The following is a 7987-nucleotide window of genomic DNA, read 5'->3' on the forward strand; positions in this document are numbered from 1 at the left end:
CTGGGCAACGCGGCGGGCCCATGGGGAGGACGGCTGGGCAACGCGGCAGGCCCAGGTGGGGAGCAGGCGTTGGGAAGGGACGCTGTGACCCTGTGGCTGCACAGACCCGAGGGATCGAGAGTTGGCAGCAGCTGGGCCATGAGCCCAGGGGTCGTCCTGTCAGGGCAGCAAAACCTAACCCAGCCTCATTCGCTGGCTTGCACTCTCCCAAGTGGTTAGGAACCAGAGCTTCTCGTTCCTTCCTTTTGGGCATTTTGCAAGAGTGAGGAAGCTGGAAGAGATCAGGCAGGTCAGCCAAAGTCCCACAGGTGCTAAGGACCAGGCCAGCATGCATACCAGGTCCCCAAGAGCCACCACGCAGAACTGGAGACTCTTATTTGCCCCACCTGCTGTCCCTATTCACCTCGACCTTGGTTCAGGCCCCGTCAGCTCTCCTCGGGGGCAGGACAGCTGCCCAACCGGCCTTCCAGTCTGGGTCCCCCCAAATCCTCCAAACTGTCAGAATGTATCTGACCTCCAGGGTCAGAGGCCTTCATCCCAGATCATCCCCCGAGGCCCTTGGGCTCTGCCCACGGCCTTTCAGGTCCTCCCTCTCACTGGCCACCCCAACTCTCCAGCTCCATCTGCCCTTCTCACCGTTCCCTCTTGCACCCCTGCTCTGAAGCCCTCAAGGGCGGTGCTCACATCTTCCACCCGGTCCCCAGCGTCTGGCGCACGGCGGGAGATCCCTCACTGTTGCGTAAAGCAAAGCGTTTGCTGACATTCACACTTGCTGTTCCTTCTGTCGAAAAAGCCCTTCCCCACCTGGTCTACGTGGCAAAGCCCCAAAGTGTCCTGTAAGACTTTGCCTGGCCAGCTCACGCTCAGTGAGCCCTCCTAGACCACTCCGGGAGAAGCCGGGTGCCCAGGGTCCCCCAGAGCACCTCACCTTCTGTTCTCACCCCATTCCCACCATCTGTGCCCAACTGCAAGGCTCAAGGGCAGTGCCCATGTCTGGTTCATTACCGTCTTCAGTGCTGAGCACACCACAAGGCACCCTGCAGAACTCTACGAAAACCTGGCAAGCGGGGGGTCGGAGAGAAGGGTGGCCGGGGTGCACGGCAGGGCACGAAGAGCCCGGGTGTTTCCGAACAGTCAGACAGGGGGCGCTCAGAGGCTTTCGGTCATTTCTCCCTGGGATCTGCCGGGGGGTAGTCAGGTGGGGGGTGAGTCGATGAGCCACCTCCCCAGCGGTTCAGCTTTCACCCTCTTACGTGGGGGGCACTGAGCCACTTTAGAGGGTCTGCAAGACCGAGTGGTGGGCACAGAGAAGGCCAGGAGGGAATCTGCCCGGGGCCTCCGACGTGACCTGCAGCTTCTGGAGCTCAGTCTGTGTTCTCTGTTGTTGGGGCTACTATGCAAGCCTCACAGCCCTACACAGAACCAATGCCCCACAAGGACGGAAGAACTGCTTCTCCAGCAGGTCCAGGCTACGGCTGACTAATCTGTTCAGAGAATCTGTCTGAACCTCCCGCTTGGACCAGAGCCACAGCCAGGCTGGACACGGGACTGGCTTGCAGGCCACAGAGCACAAAGTACAGGGTGAGCTTAGGGATGGGGGGGGGGGGGGGGCAAAGGGGAACTAAAGTCAGGCCAGAAGGGACGCCTTGGTGGCTCCTTCGGTTCAGCTTCTGACTCTTGATTTAGGCTCAGATCATGATCTCACGGTTCATGAGTTTGAGCCCCACGTCGGGCTCTGTGCTGACAGCATGGAGCCTCCTTGGGATTTTCTCTCTCTCCTCTCTCTGTGCCCCTCCCCTGCTCGTGTGTGCTCTCTCTCAAAATAAGTAAACATTTCAAAAAAAAAAAAAAGCCGGGGCACCTGGGTGGCTCCATCGGTTGAGTGTCTGACTTCAGCTCAGGTCGTGATCTCACTCTCCACGGGTTCGAGCCCCGCATCGGACTCTGTGCTGACAGCTCAGAGCCTGGAGCCTGTTTCAGATTCTGTGTCCCCCTCTCTCTCCGCCCCTCCCCCGTTCGTGCTCTGTCTCTGTCTCAAAAATAAATAAACATTAAAAAAAAAGAAGCCCCTGGCATCTGATGTATGTGTGATTTCAGTGATATGATAATGTTGAACCGGCAAATCTGCGGAGAAGGAAATCAGACCTGTGAATGCCAGGCACTGGGGGAGGGGAGATGGGGACTGCCTGCTGATGGTTTTGGGGTTTCCTTTTGGGGTGATGAGAATGTTCTGGAACTAGACAGAGGTGGTGGGTGCACAACCGCAATTTAATACATTGTGCATGTATTTAAATGCCACGGAACTGTTACCTTAACATGGCTAGTTTTATGTTACGTGAATTATATCTCCAAAAAGATTCTTCTTTTTTTCAGGAAAAAAAAAAAAAAAAGTCAGGCAAAACTCCAGCTAGTCAGTCTCCCTTCTTTGTCCCACAGGTCCCGGCAGCCGCCCCTTCTTCGGTGAGCCAGCATCCCAGCCCCTTACGTGAAGCATCAGGCCTGGAGGGCTCAGTACACCACTCCTAGGTGAGTTTTCTGAGTCAGTCTTGTCTTTTCACCAAAGATCCCTCACGTACTGTAAGAAAGGGGGAACTGACTGGATCGCTCTCCTGCTCAAAGACCTTCAAGAATTCACCTTTCTTCACCAAAGAACACCTCGGCTCCCTATCCCAGCATCCGGTCTCGCGCACAAGCTGAAGATGGGACAACCCTGTGCATCGGGTCCCAGGCCAGTCTCGGTGCCTGCACTTGGTGTCATCATCTGGGTCCCCATCCCCCCAGGGACACCCTGCCCAGAGAGCTGAGCCCCAGCAAGACCTGCCTTGTTGAGAAAGCCATCCCTGGCCCACGGCCTCCTAGGCCACAGCTGCCCTTCCCCCCGCCAAGCTCTCCACGCACGAAGCGGGTGTGTTACCGTACAAAATGTTACACGCCTGTGCCGCTTTGAGACCTTGCTACCCCACAAACTATGCGTTCTTGGGGGAACGGGGGCCACGTGCCCTCGGCGGTGGACCTCAGGGCCTGCTGCCACTACAGGGCTGCCCAACTCCAGGGGGCGCTGTTCCCTTCCACAACAACACTGCCACCCACCGATCCCTCAGTGGCTCCTCGTCATAAACATACAAGCCTCCCCCAGACAAACAAACGGCTCTGTCAAAAACAAAGGCCAAAAAAAGCACAAGTACACCTCCAGGCAGATGTGTGGACGAGGAGTGCAGACAGCACACGCACGGATAGAGGCTGGAGGCGGGGGTTGCAAGGCCAGCCCGGGGAACGTCTGGTGTGAGCTGAGGTATGGTGTTCTTTATAGGTGCCTGGCATGGGGCGTGGGTCACAGACAGGATCACAGAACACAGAACCTGTAACCCAATCCTGTCATTGCACAGATGGGAAATTAAGGCCAGAGAAGGACAGGGAATTGATCTTTTCATCCATCCATCGAGGCATCTACCCATCCATCGACCCGTGTATACATCCATGTGTGAATGAGACCATGCATTCACTCACGCACGTATCCATCTACCCACATGTGCGTCCATGTGCCCACCATGTACCCATGCATCCATCCATCCTGCATCCCATACACATCCATCCCTCTCCTCCCTCTAGGGAGTGAGGGCAGAGACAGACCTGGAGCCCAGAGTCCTAGCCTCTCAACCCAAAGCTCTCTACGGCATGCCACAGTTGCCTTCTTTAAGTCCTGGCAGGTCTGAGAAACTTTCCAACCCAATAAGGGTTGGCAAGAAGGAAGTACTTTCTGGTGGGACTCCACAAACCGTAGGGCTCCGGCCAAGGTACAGACTACCCCAGGCACCCGCCCTAAGGCCAGGTCAGACAGCTCTGTAGATGAGAAAGCTACAGCCTTCACAGCGTTCCTCTGATCTCACTGCACCATGGCTCTGCAGGGTGGGTGTGCCTGAGGCGGGGGCGGGGGAAGCATTCTGGGGGGCAAGAGGCTGAGCAAAGGCTCTGAGGCAGGCCTGACTCCATGGCAGGTGCTGAGGGATCCTTGGGTTGACACAGGATGATTGATGGGGTATGCACAGGAAAGAGCTCGCACACTGGGAAGCATGGACCCTTGGGGACTTCAGAGCCCGCCGAAGCTCCCAGATACAAGGGAGGCGCTGAAGGTTGTGGGGAGGTGCTCCCCGAGAACAGTGAGCAGATGGGGTTTAGGCAAAGTTTCACCATCTCTCTGAGCACCTGGGGCCTCGGTGAGTACTGACTGCAGAGAAGACCCAAGGGCAGGGGCAGATACATGTGATCAGCTGCCAGCTGCAGGGAACAGACAAGGTGGGGGTGGGGCGGGCACAGGTGCTCTTACAACAGGGACTCACTGAGAAGCAGGAATGACAGCGTAGGTGCTCCCTCCCCTCCCCCCTGCCAATGGAGGGGCCTGACTCGCATCTGCCTGCTCCCCTCCACGTGCACCTGGGGCCCCACATGCTTCCTCCCTCCCCATTTCAACGGGCTTTGGCTGCAAATCCAGGGACACACATTGCCACGTCCCTAGACACCGTCCCTAGACGCCCTCCCAGACAGGCAGTGAGGTAGAAGGACAGGTTGGCTGGAGCCCCAGCGCTTGCCCTTCTCACCCCTCTGTCCTGAGACGGGATGCTTGAACCTGAGCCTCCGCTTACTGTAAAGGAGCGTGGTGACACATCCAGTGAGGGGACAGACGTAAGTGTGGACAGCACCCGGCACCGTGCCTGGCAGTAAAGATGTATTCCATCACCCATGGCAATACTGAAAATATCTAAGTGCTGGGCACTGCCGGTGGCCCAGGCTGTGGGGCTGGGTGGGGGGTCCTCCCTTCAGCTCCAGGAATCCCAGTGGGGCCGGGGGGGACACTGTGGGCGCCTGGGAGCAAGAGGCTATTTGCAGAAGGCTCACAGCAGAGGTCTTACCCTTGGGGCCGGATGTATTTAAGAATTCAGAACTCCCCGCATTTAGATGGATGATATTGCATATTTCAGCAGCATCCAATAACCAAATAAGTTGACATTTCTGCAGTGAAATACGTGAACTTAGAATACATGAAGGCTATAAATAGCCTCACTTGCACTATAAATAGCCTCACCTCGGTTCAGGCGGGATTTTGCTGCCAAATGAGTTATGAAAAAGTGCTTGGTTTTCCGAGCTTGCTGGATTCTGGAATTGAGGCTAAGGAATTGTGGGTCTGCATTTCAATGTCTCACTGGGGAAAACGAGTGTGCGTCAGCCCTGGTTCATCCCACAGCTGGTGCAGCCCAGATGACTGGGGGGGGGGGGGGGGGGGGGAGGGAGTCACACACACACCCTGCCCCCAAAACTCACCAAGCCCTGATCCTGTGCAAGATCAGTCACAAACCAAAAAACAACCTCACGCACACACATAAACACACACAGAAATGCGTATAATCATGGTCACACGGGCAAACAATGATGGAAGCCCTGCTCTGCAGGTGGAACCCAGCCCTGGTGGAGCCTCCAGCGGCCACGGACACCTGCTTGGGCCAAGCCCTGCGACGTTGCTGAGCCACGCGTGTCTCCAGACCTGCACCCGGACGAGAGGAAGGAGGAACAGGGCGGGAGCCTGGTGGCCGTGGGCTTCCTGCTCTCCGGCTTCCGGAGGGGCAGCGAGAGCTCCAGTCACGCTGGGATCTAGCCCCAGCATCGCCACATAGGAGCCAGCGGCCTTAGACGAGTGGCCTGGCCTCCTCACTGAGCTGCATTTCGCCTGGCAAGTCTAAATAACGGGGCTTCACCAGGCTTTGTCGAGGCGCATGGAAGTGCCCCGAAGGGCCCGGGACACTGGGCACTTGCCTGCGAGACGCTTGCTGACTATTCTGTGAAGTCGCTTCAATGTACAGTATAAAAAGAACAGGTTCAACGGAGCAGCTTTGCAGTTCCAGAAACGCAGCCATGTCCCAGGGCTCTCTTTTGAGGTAAGGCCTTTGTGCGTTTCTGTCCTACAGCAGGTTTGCCACGTGAACACAGACAGAACTTTCTGGCTGCTGTGGCTGCCAAGGGGATCCCCCAAGGGACTGGGCTCAGGGTCTGGAGAGAAAAGCCTGGAGCAGGGACAGGCTTACCCTGGAGGAGGGGGTAAGACATCAAAGAGCTTTGAAGCTCCAACGTTCCTATCCCGGCTCCACCTTTCACCTGGTCTTAGCAAGTTACTCGAAATCTCTGACCCTCAGTTCTTACGGTTATAAAACTAGCTCCAATGCCACGTCCCTCCGTAGGGTAGTCGAGGGGGATTAGACTCCGGGGCAGTGACAAGTGCCCAGCACGCAACACACAAGGAACGGCCGCGGCTGCGATGCCAGCCCCGCTGTGATGCGACACAGGATCGGGACAAGCCCGCTAATGGAGCCCTTCCCTTTGAACGGTATCCTCACATGCTCGAGACGGTAAGGGTTACAAGAAATCACTCATCAAGACTGTTCCTCCCAACCTTCCCACTGCCTGGCTGGGCCCCGGCCCCCATGCTCTCACTCACCCCATGATGACACCAGGCGGTTGTACAGGCCTTTCCCCCCTCCAAACGAAGACTGAACCCGAGGGTGTGCCGGAAATTTCGTCAAGGTCATTGAGCAAGTCGGTCACAGGGAGGAAATGAGAATCCCTAATTCCAGGCCCCAGGCTACCCCAAATCCATCCCGGCCTTGAGGCACTGGGTTGGGGGGGAGAAGAGCCACCTAAGGGGGCACAGCTGTGTGAAGCAGCATTCGGCGGCCTGGGCTGGGGGGGCACAGGGCAGGGGAGCCCAGGGGGAGGGCACAAAGAAGAGGGGGTGTCTGGGTGCGGGCAATGGAGTCATCCTCCCCTGGCCCAAGACCATCATCGCACACAACCCACCACTTCCCCACCAGGCTGACTAGGTCAAAAACAAAACCAACTCAGCAACAGCCCTGTGTCAACAGGGTGGGAAGTGAGGCTCTGAACAGCCCCAGAACTGAACAGCAGGAACAGGGGAGAGGGGGGGAGGCCGGGGGTGGTGGGGGCAAACACAGCCCTCCCACCCTGAGCAAAACAAAGGTGGCAGGAAACAAACAAAAACAAAACTAGTTGGAGGCAGCAAGATGCCGTGGGAGAGACTAGTTTTGGAACCAGATTGAAGTGAGTTCAAATTCAGGCCTCGTCTTCAAGGGTCAGATGGGATCAAATGAGATAACACTGAGGCCCTGGGCACGCATGTGAAGGGTGATACCTGCCGGGGGCCCTGACTTGGCCAGTCATCCCTCGGGGTCACCTCAAGCCACCTCTGCCGGGCAGGCCCCTCTAGCCTCCCGTCCTGCCCAAGACAGGTGCTCAGCAAACACCTGTGCACAGAATATACCAGGGAACAGGGCTGGCAGTACAGACAGCAGGACCAAGGATGGGGACAGCCATTTGGGGGGCATTTCCAAGGAGACTGGCACCTCGTGAGTAGCTAACACAAGTCACCACGTGAGTCCCTTGTCTTAGATCACTGCCCTTCAGATGAGAGACAGGGGCTCAGAGAAGAGAAAAGACATGTCCAAGGTCAGCTGGCTGGTCAGAACTTTAGGAGGCCAGCAGCCTCCAGCAAGGGCTGTTCTCAGCATGCTGTGCCCTGGTCTTTCTGGAGAAAATATGGGGGCTGATGGGGAGCAAAGGCAGCATAGCTCGGAGAGGAAGGTACAAGTAGGGAGGGCATTCTGGAATGATCATCTCTCCACTGGGGCCTGGGCCCAAGGACCTGAGTTAATTACAGATGAAGGGGGACCAGTGCATGTACTGGAGATGTGACTAGCCCAGTTTGAGCCCTGGCCCTATACTTTTCTCACTAGACCCTCAAAAAGCCCCCGGGTGGGGCACCTGGGTGGCTCAGTCGGTTAAGCTTCTGATTCTTGATTTCGGCTCAGGTCATGATCTCAGTTCAAGCCCCACACTGGGCTCTGAATTGACAGTGCAAAGCCTGATTAGGATTCTCTCTCTCTCTCTCTCTCTCTCTCTCTCTCTCTCTCTCTCTCTCTCTCTC

At 56.8% G+C, this 7987-nt stretch overlaps 1 protein-coding gene across 10 annotated transcripts in view; it reads right to left on the reverse strand.

Annotated features, from left to right (window-relative positions):
* The window catches only part of PITPNM2 (phosphatidylinositol transfer protein membrane associated 2), a 115446-nt gene that overhangs the window by 61209 nt on the left and 46250 nt on the right, over positions 1-7987 (reverse strand). Inside the window, exon 1 of one of the 10 annotated variants that reach the window (XM_049619456.1) lies at positions 6485-6941. The exons of the other annotated variants lie outside the window; for them this stretch is intronic. The gene's annotated coding sequence lies outside the window, so the exon portion shown is untranslated. Of the gene's footprint in view, positions 1-6484; positions 6942-7987 lie in introns of those variants that run through there. 10 annotated transcript variants of the gene reach the window in all.

Source organism: Panthera uncia, assembly GCF_023721935.1.
Source record: "Panthera uncia isolate 11264 chromosome D3 unlocalized genomic scaffold, Puncia_PCG_1.0 HiC_scaffold_8, whole genome shotgun sequence".
NCBI classification, from domain to species: domain Eukaryota; kingdom Metazoa; phylum Chordata; class Mammalia; order Carnivora; family Felidae; genus Panthera; species Panthera uncia.